Source organism: Bubalus kerabau, chromosome 17 (assembly GCF_029407905.1).
Source record: "Bubalus kerabau isolate K-KA32 ecotype Philippines breed swamp buffalo chromosome 17, PCC_UOA_SB_1v2, whole genome shotgun sequence".
Lineage (NCBI taxonomy): Eukaryota > Metazoa > Chordata > Mammalia > Artiodactyla > Bovidae > Bubalus > Bubalus kerabau.
The window spans coordinates 42,385,683-42,402,422 of NC_073640.1; the positions used below are offsets into that span (position 1 = coordinate 42,385,683).

Here is a 16,740-nt window from a genome sequence, read left to right on the forward strand (position 1 = left end):
ACTGAGCCCTCATGCTGCAGCTACCGAAGCCCAAAAGCCTAGAACCTGTCCTTCAAAACAAGAGAAGCCACCACAATGAGAAGTACATGCAGCACAACTAAAAGTAGCCCCCACTCATCAAAACTAGAGAAAGCCCAAGTGCAGCAATGAAGACCCAGCGCAACCAAAAAGTAAAATAAGTATTTTTTTTAAACGGACTCAAAAGAAATACAAAATATAACTGCCCCTTACACATGACAAAAATTGAATCTAACATTAAGAACCATTCCAAAAGAAAATCCAGGTCCAAGTGGCTTCTCTATTAAACATTTAAGGAAATTCTATCAAACACTTCAGGAAACTTAGCACCAATATTTACATGAACCCTCACACCTCAAGAGCTTCCCAGATGGCTCAGGTGGTAAAGAATCCACCTGCCAAGCATGATCCCTGGGTCAGGAAGATCTCCTGGAGAAGGAAATGGCAACCCACTCCAGTATTCTTGCCTGGAGGAGCTTGGCGGGCTACAGTCCAAGGAGTCACAAAAGAGGAGGACACTAGACTGAGTGTCCAAAAACAACAACATACCTCAAAAAGCTAGTATGAGGATTAAATGAAAATTTGTGGATTTTAGGGCATTTCCTGGAGGTCCAATGGCTAGGACTCCACACTTTTCACTGACTAGAGCCAGAGTCAATTCCTGGTGGGGGTACTAAGATCCTGCAAGTACCACCTGGAAGGTGGCAAAAAAATAAGTAAAACTCCAGTCAACAGACTCATACTAAAAGAAAAGGTCTAATCATCTAAAGATTAGCTGATAGGTTATTAGCTAATAGCTGGTGGCCCACTAGTTCAGAATCCACCTGCCAATGCAGGGGACATGGGTTCAATCCCTGGTGCACAAAGATCCCACAAGCTGTGGGGCAACTAAGCCCACCGTGCCACAAATACTGAAGCCCGAAGGCCCTAGAGCCTATGCTCTGCTACAAGAGAAGCCACTGTCATGAGACACCAGCACAATGCAACCAGAGTAGCCCCTGCTCGTTGCAACTAGAGAAAGCCAGTGCACAGCAATGAAGACCCAGAGCAGCCAAAATTAAACGATTTAAAAATAAAGATTAGCTGATAAATGAACTTTTTAAAAACTGAAGACTAGGACTTCCCTGGTAGTCCAGTGGTTAAGAATCTGCCTGCCAATGCAGGAGACACAGGTTCAATCCCTGGTCTGGGAAGATTCCACATGTCTCAGTGCAGCTAAGCTAAAGTGCCACAATTGCTAAATTTAGGGAAAAAAAAAAAATGAAGAATACTTGATGTACAATATAAGTTACAGGTATACAATACAGTGGCTCACAATTTTTAAAGGTTATACTCCATTATTACATATTTTATATCTTTTGGATTAAAATTAAAAGTTAAATATATATTTGCATCTGTTTTCCCTTGCTTTAACTGTTTCAACCTCACTGGAGGATTTCAGCTGTAATCAGTTTAGCTCTTCTCAAGCTAGCTGCTGCCTTTAGTATGCCATGTCTGACTCTTCTCAAAGCACATACTATTTCTAAGGTCCCACTGTTATTCCCACACTGTCTCGTACAGTACTTAGTACAAAGCTGTCACTAGTTTATTATGCTAATAGGAAATTTAACTAAAAATAAGTCTTTTTTTGAGTTCCACAAACTTACAGAGTCTAGTTTTGTTTTAGATTTAAGGAAAGGAAAATAATTTGCCAAAATACTTTGTCAACTTGAGTTCTGAGGATTTTCAACTTTCAGAAATCAGACTCCTACAAAAACTAATCATTAAGGACAATGACACTAAGCCACAAGGTATTAACTATTATTTTTATTTAGGACATGTCCAAAATAATTATCAATATATGTAAAAAAAAATTAGACTCAAAGCTTATCTAATAAAAAAGGTCAATTTAATTATCATTTCAGGATTTTTTTTTTCTTTTGGCCCTGCCTCGAAGCTTGCAGTATCTTAATTCCTCAACCAGGGAGCCAACTCATGTCCTGGCAGTAAAACCACCAAGTCCTAACCCCTGAACCGCCACAGAATTCTTCCAATTCAGGATTTGAACTTGTGTTTCCAAAGCTACCATCAACTTTGTATCCTGAATGATTCAGAATACTAATTTTAGGAATAACCTAAAAGTAAATAAACTATTCTGGTCAAGTCACTATTTTATACATATACAAATAATTATATACAGGAAAAAACATATATAAATACATGTATATGTGAGTACACATATATATTACCACATACTAATACTGCCCAATACCTAATTTAAAACTGTCATTTGATTCAGAGCTTATTCTAAACTCATTTTGTACCTCAAGATTTTTACTGCCATTCATCCACTCATCAAACATTTTTGAGTGTGGCTATCAAGTAGGGCCTCCCAGGCGGTTCAGTGGTAAAGAAACTGCCGGCCAATGCAGAAGACTTAGGTTTGATCCCAGAGTCCAGAAGTTCCCTGGGAGTAGTAAACGGCAACTCACTCCAGTATTCTTGCCTGGAGGAGCCTGGCAGGCTACAGTCCATGGAGTCCCAAAGAGTCAGATACAACTGAGCATGCACACATGCACACATTCTATCAAGTACTGTGCCAAGCAGATGGAGACAACAGACACTTAAGTAATACCCTAGTGTTTTATGGAGTTCACAGTTTAATGGGGTAAGTGACACAAAAACAACTATAAGACACATAAACATCTATAACATAATCGTTACAGGGACTTCCCTGGTGGTCCAGCGGTTAAGAATCCACCTGCCAATGCAGGGGATACAGGTCCAATCCCTGGTCTGGTTGGGAAGATTCGACATGCCTTGAGCCAACTAGGCCTATACACCACAACTACTGAGCCCATGCACTCCACAAGAGAAGCCACCACAACGAGAAGCCCATGTACTGCAACGAAGACCAAGCGCAGCCAAAAATTAAAAAAGGAAACTATAAATCTTATAAAAGGATTACGAACTAGTGATTGTGAAACTACTTCTCAGTATTTTAATTACATCACCATTATGTCACACATTGGTCAGCAACCTCATGTTCTCTTCTGGGCTCTTTCAAATCCTTCATTTTACTCCAGTCCTTAAAGTTGGAACAAACTGATCTAGTCCTTCTTTTATCACCCAGCTTCAGGAGCCTTTTAAAACTGGATAAACTCTCCATTCTGAATAAAGGAAAGTGTAGAACCATGGATTGGGCCATTCCTCATGTTACCCCTGGACAGAGAAGGGAGAGACTGTTGCAGCTCACAACAGCTTCCCAAATTAGTGAAGCTGCCCAGAGACAGTAATCCTGAAAACTTTAAAGTAGCCAAAAAATAGCAAAATAAACCATTAAGTTCCAAGAAACCAACTTTAGAGTCTTGTAGTGCCAAAAGAACCAATCTGGGAAGGGAGGCAACAGTCTACAGTACACAGAATGCCATTTTTTAGTATATAGGAAAACTGTATTTGACATGTATTATTTTATTTATCCTGAATACCTCTTTCGTATAAGTGATATGAACAGATTCAGGTATGATTTAGGCATTGCAGATATGAATAAGTGACATAAAAGTACAAACAAGCTAGAAGACATTTCCACAATAATACAGCCCAATTCTTAAAACCATTTCACATACAGAAATGTTGTTTCCTATATTTTCAAATTGTACTAAAATCATCAGTGACCAATCTAACCAAGATTGAAAATTTAATAAAAGACCACAAAACCAGCAGTATCATGTATAACTCACAAGAAAAGTACAGACTTCAGAGACCATCAAGATTTTCCAGAAGGAGCTATAAATATTGAAATTCATAAGACATTATGACAGTACCTTTATCTTGTTTCTCAATAAAATATAAAAAGCAATACAAAAAATTCGTTGGGCATACTTTCACCAAGAGTTTCTCTTAAGGCATACTTTTACAAAGTTGTAATCATGGACTCCAATCACTAGTGAATTCTTTTATCACTTAACATCGTATCTGCTACAGTCTTTAGTATTATACTTTAATGGCTGCCTAATACTACATTGAGTAACCATTTTTAATAATTTCCCAATCTTTTTTATATTTACCATATAAAATAATGCTGAAGTTAGTATTCATGTGTATTCTACTTTTTCTGTATTTTAAATTATTTCTTTATATTCTCTTCTAGTTCTATTTTTAAATCAGGATAGACTTTGTGTCAAATGGGACTTAATTGTGATTTTAAAGGAAAAGTGAAAAGTCGCCCGGTTGTGTCCGACTCTCTGCGACCCCACAGACTATACAGTCATGGAAATCTCCAGGCCAGAATACTGGTGTGGGTAGCCTTTCCCTTTTCCAGGGGATCTTCCCAACCCAGTGATCGAATCCAGGTCTCCCACATCACAGGCGGATTCTTTACCAGCTGAGCCACCAGGGAAGCCCAAGAAAACTTGAGTGGGTAGCCTATCCCTTCTCCAGCGCATCTTCTGACCCAGGAATCAAAGTAGGGTCTCCTGAATTGGAGGATTCCTTACCAGCTGAGTTACCAGGGAAATGATTTTAAAGGAATGAAACCTTAAATTAAGTAGACTATAAAGAATTGGGGATTCTGGGGCTCCCAATCACTGAAATTCCAGAGGCAAAGGAAGATAGGAAGAACGAAAACAATCTGGACAGAACAGTAACACAAGACTTACGAAACTGGGTGACTTTAAAATATAATAAACATTAAGGTTTCAAAACAATCTTTTATCTTCGAATAAAAGGATATTACTAAGTCCTCCTATCCCAGAAGATGGGGTGTTGAGAAAGCTGTAAAAACAAAATTTCCGGTGGAAATTTCTCCTAAGTTACAGGAGTCAAAAAGGCTACTACTTGCGCGGGGCGGGGATTGGTGGGGCGACGACGACACATATATTAACTATTACTTTATTAAACGAATACATAATGGGGGTATAAATGAAACAAGATTGGCAAGAAAATAATCGTTGATGAAGCTGGGTGAGGAGGGAATTCATTAGTCTTTACCTTGGCTTTAAATTTTCATAATAAAAAGTTTAGAAAAATAATGAATACGCTAGCATAATAGAAAAACTATGACCAGCTCTTAATTTCAGTTTCACTACTACAAACAGTGAAAGTGACTCTCTTTCCTATTACCTAATTATTAAACGGGCGCTCTTGGGTCCCGATCCTTGTAAAACTTTATGCAGGTCGAGTTTCCAGTCCTCTCACCTGCAGCACCGCGGAAGGGAAGCAATGAGAACTGAAAGAGGGGCGCATGGACAGGACCACAGGCTCCTCAAAAGACCACTCATCAGACAAGAAGGGGTCGGAGAAAGGGGTCAAAGGTCGCGTTTTGCTTCCGCTAAAGAAAAGGGCAATTTCGCCCAGGGGCCCCAGGTACGTTCCCTGGAGGCCGCGCCGCCCAGGGGAGGCTGCCCGGCTCGGACGCGGACTCCCTCGGGCACGAGGGACACAACCGAACCGAAGTCTCTCTGGGCCAGAAGAGATAGGGTGAGGGGAGTGGCCGAGAGCGCCGGCCCGGCCCTGTCCGCGTCGGGTGCCAAAGCCCAGGCCGCGGCAGCTTCACCCCGGGGTAGAGATGGCTCGAAGCAGGGAGGACAAGAAAGTTTGGCGGTGTCATATATCCACGACTAGCGGTCTCCAAGCTGCTCGCGGCCCTGCCACGCCCCCGAGCCCGGCCTTCGGCGGCCTTCCGCGCCGCAGCCCCTCCGGCCCGACCTCCGGCCTGACCCAGGATCATTCTGTTTCTCCTCACCTGCCACCTCAGAGGCGTCCAAATCCCTGGCTAGGGACTTATAAGCCCGGAGCGCAGCGTGGGAAAGAAAACAAAGACGCTCGACCCTGAAAAAGCCCACTCACCTGGCCAAATCCGGACGTGAAAACGGCAGAGACGCACTTGGGAACCAAGACTCAGCATCCAAAATGGCGGCTCGCTCTGCCTCAGCACAGCGCGCACAGGCGGAGGAATCCGCGGAACCGAGTTAGCCACGCCCTCTTTCCAGGGATTGGCTGCACGCCCGCCGCTCCTAGGACTCATCCCCTGAGGGCCTCCGGCTCCCCTGCCCAGATTCCTTCGGAGCCGGCGCAGCCGGGGACTACTTCCCGCGGCGGAGGCACGGAAGGAGAGAGCAGACTCGTCACGCCTACAGAATCACCTGCTGGGAAGTGCCCAGGGTTTCGCAGGTTACTCCCTGGGCGCGGGGAGGCTGGCAGCTGGGGCTTGTTTTCCGAGTCCGCGCCCAGTGCCTTGTTCGGGATTGTTCCAGTCCGTGGAAAAACCGGCTTCAGCACGGCCTTCCAAACATCCGGAGTTAGTCTCCTTCTTTCGTCCCTTGCTCGACTTCATTCGCCACGGGGACTTTCCTCCTGCGTCTCGGTTCATTTCGTCAAATTACCTGCTAAGCAGGTTTCCACTCTTCTCTGGCAGCTGACGACTCTCTTTCCGGCTCTTCGCCCTCCTTCCTTAGTCGTCCAGCCTCTCTCCTGCCCCGCTTTTAAACCAAGTCTGATTGCTCTTTCAAACAGAATACCGATAGTTTTTTAAGTAAAATATTTCCTCTCAGCAGCACATTCTCTGGGAATTTACCTTATCTCTGTATTCAGAGAAAACTTTCTTTTAGTTATCTTTGTGCTTAACTTGAAAACCATTCTCTCTGATTAACGTTAGAAGGGGTTTCCTAAGCACTTGGCTTCTAGAAGGAGGTAATCCTGCCCCCTGCTGTACTGGGTGCATCTACCAAGACCAAAATTGTGGTTTGCTAAATTGTGATGAGGCAATGGCACCCCACTCCAGTACTCTTGCCTGGAAAATCCCGTGGATGGAGGAGCCTGGTAGGTCGCTAAGAGTCGGACACGACTGAGCGACTTCACTTTCACTTTTCACTTTCATGCGTTGGAGAAGGAAATGGCAACCCACTCCAGTATTCTTGCCTGGAGAATCTCAGGGACGGGGGAGCCTGGTGGGCTGCCGTCTATGGGGTCGCACAGGGTCGGACACGACTGAAGCGACTTAGCAGCAGCAGCAATCTGACAAAGATGGAACTAAGAGTAACCATATGAGGTTTATATGAATTTATAAGTACTGTCTCTATAACTACTTCCAGTATTTCTAAATTAGAAGCAGCTTTCAGAACCTCAGTATACAGTGCGTGGTTCCTTTAAAATGTATGGATTTTTGTTGTTGGTAAATGCATGCATATAAGAATTGAGTCCATTCTGCAATAAAGCAATAGCGTCTAAAAAAAAAGTGAGCAAATTGCTTGGATCTAAAAAGGCTTAGAAACACAGCAACCACATGTTATATGGACCTTGTTTAGATAGCCTGAAACCAATTTATAGTCTTTTATGGGCTTCCCTGGTGGCTCAGACGGTAAAAGAATCTGCCTGCAATGCAGGAGACATGAGTTAGATCCCTGGGTTGGGAGTTGGGAAACCCACTCCAGAAAAGCCTGGCAGGCTACAGTCTATGGACTCGCAAAGAGTCAAGACTGCAGGATTCTAGTTATTTGAGGAATTTAAAGACGTCGGCTCAAGACAGAAGGTAGAATGGTGTGGGAAGGGAGAGTGGGGAGTTACTGTTTAATGAGTACAGAATTTCAGTTTGGGATGATGAAACCGTTCTGGTGACGGATGGTGGTGATGGTTACACAACCGTGAGTGTACTTAATGCCACTGAACTGTACAACTAAAAATTTTTAAATGGTAGCTTTTATGTGTATTTTACCACAATAAAAAATGTTCATTGTAAAAATTTTCAAATGACGTCTGTGTCATGCTGCTGCTGCTAAGTCGCTTCAGTCGTGTCCGACTCTGTGCGACCCCATAGATGGCAGCCCAGCAGGTTCCTCCGTCCATGGGATTTTCCAGGCAAGAGTACTGGAGTGGGTTGCCATTGCCTTCTCCGCTGTGTCATGGGAGAGAATTAAATAATATACTAGTGAATTAAATGGAAAATGTGGCATCTTCAAGAAAACTGGCTTTACAGAAAGAGGGCTAAGAGATACAATAACCAAATGAAATGCATAAAATTCAATTGGATCCAGATTAGGAAAAAAAAATACATATTTGGGAGAACAACTTGGGAAGTTTGAATATGTACTAGATAATAGATATTATGGAATTCTTGTTAATTTTCCTTGGTATAATCACGTCACTGAGTGGAGAATGCATGCTGACTGTGTAGAACCAAAGGATCATGGTGTCTACAACTTAACTTTCATATAGTTCAGAAAACAGGAAGTGTGTGTGCACAACTAGGCTATTATATGTCTTAATGGGAATTATTAGGTTTTCCCCCAGAAACTACCAGACTAAGCTAAGATCTCAGCAATAAGTATATATATAAATATATATATATAGTTAATATGCACACACACAGATATATATATTTGGATGTGCCACATGGCATGTGGGGACCTTAGTTCCCCAACCAGGGATCGAAACTGCACCCATAGTCTTAACCACTGGACCACCAGGGAAGCCCAAGTATATTCTGATTCTGTTCTGCATTTAGTTTAAAAACAGAATAAAATGGACTGATTTCAATACTCTGTTTTTTAAGGACAGAAATATGTTTATTGTTTTTACTAGTTTGAGAATATATATGTAAAGTAAACTGAAAGGCCTATGCACACTCTCCATACCATTGTTAGTTTTGGAATATATTCAAAAGTTTATTTATTTAAAATTTAACACAAATAGGATAACAGTATGTACTCTATTCAGTACACTTGGGCTTCCCTTGTGGCTCAACTGGTGAAGAATCCGCCTGCATTGTGGGAGACCTAGGTTCGATCCCTGGGTTGGGAAGATCCCCTGGAGAAAGGAAAGGCTACCCACTCCAGTATTCTGGCCTGGAGAACTCCATGGACTGTATTTAGTCCATGGGGTCGCAAAAAGTCAGACACTACTGAGCAACTTTCACTTCACTTCTTCAGTAAACTTGCTTTTATCTTAAGTTGGAAAGATCTTTATTCCTTACTGGATTGATATGCAAGGTTGTAAAGTACTTGAAATCACCTTTTTTTTTTTTTTTAACTTTTTATTTTATATTGGAGTATAGTTGATAAGAGGGCTTCTTAGGTGCCATGGTGGTCAAGGATGCATGCCACTGCAGGAGACCCGGGTTCAAATCCTGGGTCAGGAAGATCCCCTGGAGTAGGAAATGGCAACCTGCTCCAGGATTCTTGTCTGGAAAATCTCACGGACAGAGGAGCCTGGCAGGCTACAGTCCATGGGTCGCAAAGAGCTGGACATGACTGAGCAACTAAGCACACACACATAGTTGATTAGCTATGTTGTATTAGCTTCAGGTGTACAGCAAAGTGATTGAGCCATACATATACCTATATCTATTCTTTTTAAAATTCTTTCCCATTTAGGTTATTACACAATATTAGGTAAACCTGCTTTTTATACTTAATATATTCTGCATATCTTTTTATATCAATGCATATCAATCCATATTATCTTTAACAATGGAAGCAGGTATATCATTATTTAGCCAATCTTTTACTGATATTTAGGTAGATTCCAACATTCCAATAAGTGCCATTGTGGATATACTTCTAAAAATATCTATGCATACTTTCAGATTATTTCTTAAGGATGCAGTCCCATAAGTGGCATTGCAAGGTTAAAGAGTATGCATGTTTGAAATTTGGATACCCATGTTATTTATGGGTTGAATTATGTCTCCCCACCAATATATGTGTTGAAGTTCTAAGCCCCAATATCTCAGAATGTGACTTGACTTGGAGATAGGGTCTTCACAGACGTAGTCAAATTAAAATGAGTTCATTAGGGTGGGCCCTAATCCAATATGACTTGTGACCTCTAAAGAAGGATAAAATGTGGAAACAGACACAGGTATGGGAAGAAAACCATGTGAAGATGAAGGCAGAGACTGGTAGAAGAGTCTATGCATGGAGCAACACCCAGGATGGCCAGCAAACCACCAGAAGCTAGGAGAGAGGCCTTGAACAGTTTCTTCCTCACAGCCCTCAAAAGGATCTAATCCTACTAATCTGATCTAGACTGTCCAGCCTCCAGAACTATGAGACAATAAATGGCTGTTGTTTAAAGCACCCAGTTTGTGGTACTTTGTTATGGCAGCACATGCAATCTAGCACAACCCAGCACCAGACTGCTCTCCAAAAAGTTTCCATGACTGTATCTACCTCGGGTCCAGCTTCTCCTACTCTCCAACTGTAGGCATTATCAACCTTTCTCATTGTTTGGAAGCTAAGAAGTTATGTTAATTGGCACATCTTTGAAAATAAGATTGACTGTCTTGTAAACAGCACTCATGAGAGTCTTTTTACCATTTTCCTAAGTTATTTTAAAAATAATTTTTTAAGTAATGCATAAACATGGCAAACCACACACACACAGCTGAAAAAGATGGACAGCAAAAATTAAGTCTCTCTGACCTTTAGTCCTTCAGTCTCTTGACTGGGGAAGTAACCATTGTTACCAGATTCTTGTGCCTTTGAGCAAGTTACTTAATCTCTCTATGCTTCAGGCTCTTCATATGTAAAATGGGAATAATATCACCTACATTAATAAAGTTATAAGAATTAAATGTGTCAGTTATAAACAGCTCTTAGAACAGTGTCTGACAATGTTAATGCTATTGAAGTCCTTCCAGTGATACTATCTGTAAGGCCATATACATAAATATGACTTATTTTTAAATATGTAGTAGCATACTATACCAGAGAAGGCAATGGCAACCCACTCCAGTACTCTTGCCTGGAAAATCCCATGGACAGAGGAGCCTGGTAGGCTGCAGTCCTACCAGGGGTCATTAAGAGTCGGGCACGACTGAGCATCTTGACTTTCACTTTTCACTTTCATGCATTGGAGAAGGAAATGGCAACCCACTCCAGTGTTCTTGCCTGGAGAATCCCAGGGACAGAGGAGCCTAGTGGGCTGCCACCTATGGAGTCGCACAGAGTCAGACACCACTGAAGCGACTTAGCAGCAGCAGCATACTATACATTCTACAGTTGTCCCTTGGTATCAGCAGATTGGTTCCAGGAACCTGAATGATACCAAAATCTCAAGTCCCTTGCGTAAAGTGCTGTAGTATTAATATTCTCACATACTACCTATGATCCTCCTTGCACACATGCTCAGTCACACCTGACTCTGTGCAAGTCCACGGATGGTAGCCTGCCAGGCTCTTCTGTCCATGGGATTCTTGAGATAGGAATACCTGAGAGGGTTGCCATTTCCTGCTCCAGGGGATCTTCTCAACCCAGGGATCAAACCCGTGTCTCTCTCACACTGCAGGTGGATTCTTTACCACTGAGTCACCAGGGAAGCCTCACACAATCCTCCAATCTACTCCAAATCATCTCTAGATTTACTTATAATACCCAATACAATGTAAAGTCTATGTAAATAGTTGCCAGTGAGCTGAAAACTCAATTTTGCTTTTTGGTACTTTCTCCAATTTTTCTTCACAATTGTTTCAAGCCAAGGTTGACTGGCTGCATGGATGAAGAACTCTTAGGTATGGAGAGCTGACCTTGTACTGTAACTTGTTTAGTACTATAGCTTGCTTTAAGATACATATCTCAGAGATTATACTATAGCAGCAATTATCAATAACTCTCATTCTTTTAAAGAGCTGCATAATATTCCATTTTATGTGAACCATATATTTTAAGCACTGCTCTATTTATGGGTGTTTACATTATTTCTAATATTTTGCCTGTATAAACAATACTGCAATGCTTAAATATTTGCCTGTGTGGATTGTACAAATTGGGTAAATTCCCAGAAGCAGAAGAACTGGGTCAAAGTGTAGGTATATTTTTAATGCTGATAGATATTGCCAAATCACCCTACAAAGAGGAAGTGTCAATTTACACCATCACCACCAATGTGTTGGGAGTTTCTATTTCCCCATGCCATCAGTAATAGTGTATTTACATAACTTTTGGAATCCTTGACATTTTTGCACCCTTGAACAAACCATAACAGTAAAGATGAGTGAAAAGTGTCATCAAGCCACTGTCTTGCTAAAAAATGATATGCTTCACTTAGAAAAATTGCTTCTAACTCAGCAATTTCTTGGATTCAGCAATCATCACCTGTGTCCTGTCCAGTCTAATTATTTAGGTCCTATAATATATCAATGTGAATTGTACCACAACCTGCCAATTATTCAAAACAGTATCTCTATCCCTGGCTGACTAGACCAGTTTTGATCAAAGCAAAACATAATCCAAAAAAAAAACAAAATGACTCACACTGTTTCACTTGAAAATCCTGCTTTGCTGTCAGGATAAAAATTAACACATAACATTTCTTTGGTTAACTAACCAGTAATTCTATTTTATGTATACATTATAACTAGTGGCTGTAACTAAAACTTGATATAGTACTTGAAGAGTCTTACAAGTTTGTAAGACAAAATGTTAGGCCTGTTTCTGTACAGACCTTCCAGCTAAGAATGGTTTTTACAGTGTTAAGAGACTGAATAAAAAAACTAGGACTTCCCTCTCTGTCCAGTGGTTGAGAATTTGCTTGCCAGTGCAGGGGACATGGGTTCAATGCCGCTAGGCAACTAAGCCCATGCTTCACAACTATTGTGGAGAAGGCAAACGGCAACCCACTCCAGTACTCTTGCCTGGAAAATCCCATGGACGGAGGAGCCTGGTAGGCTGCAGTTCATGGGGTCGCGAAGAGTTGGACATGACTGAGCGACTTCACTTTCACTTTTCACTTTCATGCATTGGAGAAGGAAATGGCAACCCACTCCAGTGTTCTTCTCTGGAGAATCCCAGGGACAGGGGAACCTGGTGGGCTGCCATCTATAGGGTAGCACAGAGTTGGACACAACTGAAGAGACTTAGCAGCAGCAGCCACAACTATTGAACCTGTCTTCTAGAGCCCAGGAGCTACAACTACTGAAGCCTGCGCCCTAGAGCCCATGCGCTGCAAGAGAAGCCACAATGAGAAGCCTGTGCACTGAAATGAAGAGCACCCCCCCGCGCCCTGCAACTGGAGAAAGCCTGCACAAAGCAACGGAGTCCAAGCACAGCCAGAAATAAATAAATAAATCTTAAAAAAAAAAGGAGGAATAATATGTGGCAGAACCCTTATATTGCCCACAAAGCCTATTTGTAAACTTTTTAGAAAAAGTTTGCTGAGTGCTGGGGCTTCCCTGGTGGCTCAGCTGGTAGAGAATCCACCTGTAATGCAGGAGACCTGGGTTTGATCCCTGGGTTGGGAAGATCCCCTGGAGAAGGGAACTGATACCTACTCTAGTATTCTGGCCTGGAGAATTTCATGGACTGTATAGTCCGTGGGGTCACGAAGAGTCAGACATGACTGAGCGACTTTCACACACAACAGAAGAAGGGCTTCCCAGGGGCACTAGTGGTAAAGAACCTGACACAGGAGACAGGGTTCCATCCCTGGGTCACGAAGATCCCCTGGAGGAGGGCATAGCAACCCACTCCAGTATTCTTACCTGGAGAATCCCATGTACAGAGGAGCCTAGTGGGCTACAGTCCATGGGGTCACAAAGAGTTGGGCACAACTGAAGCAACATAGTAATTTGCCCTTTTTTTTTTAAGGACTAACATTTACAAAGGGGCAAGTCTCAGAAAGTTTTTAGGCTAAAAATTGTAAAGTGAAATAGAAACCACTCTGGATATCTTCCTAATAAGGTCTAGAAAAAAAATAAGTGCATGTTTTAGAGCACTTAGGAAATGACTCCTCAGAGAACTTATGAACATCAATAATTTGGGCTATATACAGATATTAAATATCTCCATGGCATTTTGCAGTTTATAGGGTACTTACAAGCATATTAACTCAACCTGAGGCTCACAACATTCCTGTGAGGAACTGTAGGTCAGAAATGTCTATTAACTTTTATAAGAGGAAAGTGAAGTTTAGAGCTGTAAAGTGACCAATCCAAGATCAACAGCAGTAAGTGCCAGGATCAGATCTTGATCCCAGATCTTGAGACTCGACATGATATAATTTTTATAGGTCCACATTTCCACAGTAATTTGCATCTTCCTTTTACCTTCAATTTGTGTATGAGTTTATCAAAAAAGAAAAAGGAAAATGCAATAAATCACAATTATAAACTTTCATTTGAGTTCACATATCAGATCAAAAAGAAATTCTCAAATCAGATTCTTTTCATGACATTTATCCTGATTGCAATCATCCTATAAAACTTAATTTTTCCTTAAATGAATTCAAAGACATGAAAACTTATAACTCTATATTCTAAATATAAACTCCATCTCCTTAAAATATGATGATCTTATCAAGACTGTATGAATCTGCATATGGATAGACATATAGGACAATAAAATAGAACTGAAAATCTAGAAATAAATCCATATATTTATTTTCACTTGATTCTGAACAGGGATAACAAGAGTTCAATGGGGAAAGAATAGACTTTTCAACAAACAGTGCTGAGAAAACTAGATATATGCATAGAAAAGAATAAAGTTGAACATTCCTGCCTAATACCTATACAAAAATTCACTCAAAATTAATCAAGGAGTAAAATATAAGAGCTGAAACTATAAAATTCTTAGAACAAAATATACATGGAAATCTTTATGATTAAGGACTAGGAGATAGTTTCTTAGATATGACACCTAAGTCAAAGGCAAACAAAAAGAAAAATAGAAGAACTTTGGTGCTTCAAAGGACATTATCAAGAAATTGAAAAGATAACCTACAGAATGGAAAAAATTTTTTGCAAATCACATACGCTATAATAGTTTAGTATCCAGAATATTTTTTTAAAAAACACTTCTAAAACAATAATAAAAAGGCAAATAACTCAAAAATGCACAATGCATTTGTGAAGACATTCTCCAAATTGTTAATGATAAGCTCAAGAAGATGTTCAACATTCTTAGTCATCAGGGAAATGCAAATCAAAACCACAGTGAGATATCACTTCACTGTATTACAATGTCTATAATGAACAAGACAAACATTAACAGGTGTAGCACAGGACATGAAGAAATTGGAATTCTCATTCATCACTGGTAGGAATGCAAAATGATGCAGGCTTTTTGGGCAAAAGTTTGACAGTTCCTCAAAATGTTAAACACAGAGTTACCATATGAACCAACAATTTCACTCCTAGGTGTACACTTGAGAGAGCTGAAAACATGACCACATAAAAATTGTACACCAATGTTCACAACAACATTATTCAGAAGAGCCAAAAAAGTGGAAACAACACAAATATCTATCAACTGATGAATGGAAGTAAATGTGGTATATCCATACAATGGAGTATTATTTGGCCAAAAAAAAAAAAAAAGAAATGAAGTACTGACACACACATAGCAACACATGTGAATCTTGAAAACTTCGTGCTAAGTGAGAGGAGCCAGCCACAAAGACCCATTATTGTATGATTCCATTTATGTGAAATGTTCAGAATAGGTAAATCCATAGAGACCCAAAGATTGAAAGAGGCTGGAAGGAGGAAGAAGAGGGATTGACAGCTGTCTGGGGTTTCTGTTCAAGGTGATGAAAATGTTTTGGAATTAAATACTTGTGATGTTTCACATCCTTGTGAACATACTAAAATCCACTGAGCTTTATTTTAAAAGGGTGAATTTCATGGTATGTGAATTATAAATCATAATAATTTTTAAATGAAATTCTTTAAGTTGTCCTACCAATATTGTTGTAATGTAAAGCCCTAACAAGGTTTTTGCAGGAGCCAATAAATATAAACAAGAGGATATTTCAAGGGAAAGTTAATATAGTTAAAGTGGCAAAATAATAGCATTAGTTCATAAGTAGACTGGGAAAGTAAAAGTAAAAGTGAAGCTGAAAAAAAACCCAAGATTAATGAAAAAGTCTTCTAGATCCAGAACATGTTTAGGTGAGAGCAGAGAAAAAATAAACGAATTTCTTATTTAATAATTTTTCCCTTATTTGACTATAACCCTGAATCATAACACCTCAGAGGCATTTCTAGGGTGTATGTGTGTGTGTGTGTATTAGTTGCTCAGTTGTGTCAGACTCTTTGTGATCCCATGGAACTATAGCCCACCAGGCTTCTCTGTCCATGGGATTCCCAGGCAAGAATACTGGAGTGGGTTGCCATTTTCTTCTCCAGGGGATCTTCCCAAGCTAGGGACTGAATCCATGTCCCCTGCAATGCAGGCACATTCTTTACTGTCTGAGCCACCAGGTAAGCGCATTTCTAGGGTACATGAAGGTTTTAAAAATAGCATTATTATGACTCTATTTTACTTGCAGTTCAAGTAGATGAAACCAACCACCCAGTATTACACATTATTATATGATGAAGCCAAGAAATATCCCTGGAGGCTCTTTCCTAATGCTTTGAAAGTTGAAAGTGAAGTTGCTCAGTCGTGTCCGACTCTTTGCGACCCCGTGGACTGTAGCCCACCAGGCTCCTCTGTCCATGGGATTCTCCAGGCAAGAGTACTGGAGTGGGTTGCCATTTCCTTCTCCTAATGCTTTACCTGCTAGCTATTTTCATATTGAAAATGTCAACTATGTAAATTTTAAAGTGACATAATACAGCCGTATTTGTATCCCTCAGTCTAAACTCATGAAGAATTACTGTTAAGTACAAAAGCCAGTGTTTATTCCAGCTTACATTCTTATACTGTCTACAAGCCTTCTGGTTGGATGAGAATATTCCATTTTCTGGTTACCTACCCAGAAATTAAAATTTTAAAGGAAATTTTAATTTTTTATTTTAAAATGAGA

The 16,740-nt window shown here is 40.6% G+C and overlaps 1 protein-coding gene across 2 annotated transcripts in view; it reads right to left on the reverse strand.

The window, feature by feature from the left end:
* Window positions 1-5,996, reverse strand: part of IST1 (IST1 factor associated with ESCRT-III) — a 39,983-nt gene extending 33,987 nt beyond the window's left edge. Inside the window, exon 1 of one of the 2 annotated variants that reach the window (XM_055553547.1) lies at window positions 5,845-5,996. The gene's annotated coding sequence lies outside the window, so the exon portion shown is untranslated. The remainder of the gene's footprint in view (window positions 1-5,844) is intronic. The other variant, XM_055553546.1, reaches the window with a different exon arrangement.
* Between the last annotated feature and the right edge of the window lie 10,744 nt (window positions 5,997-16,740).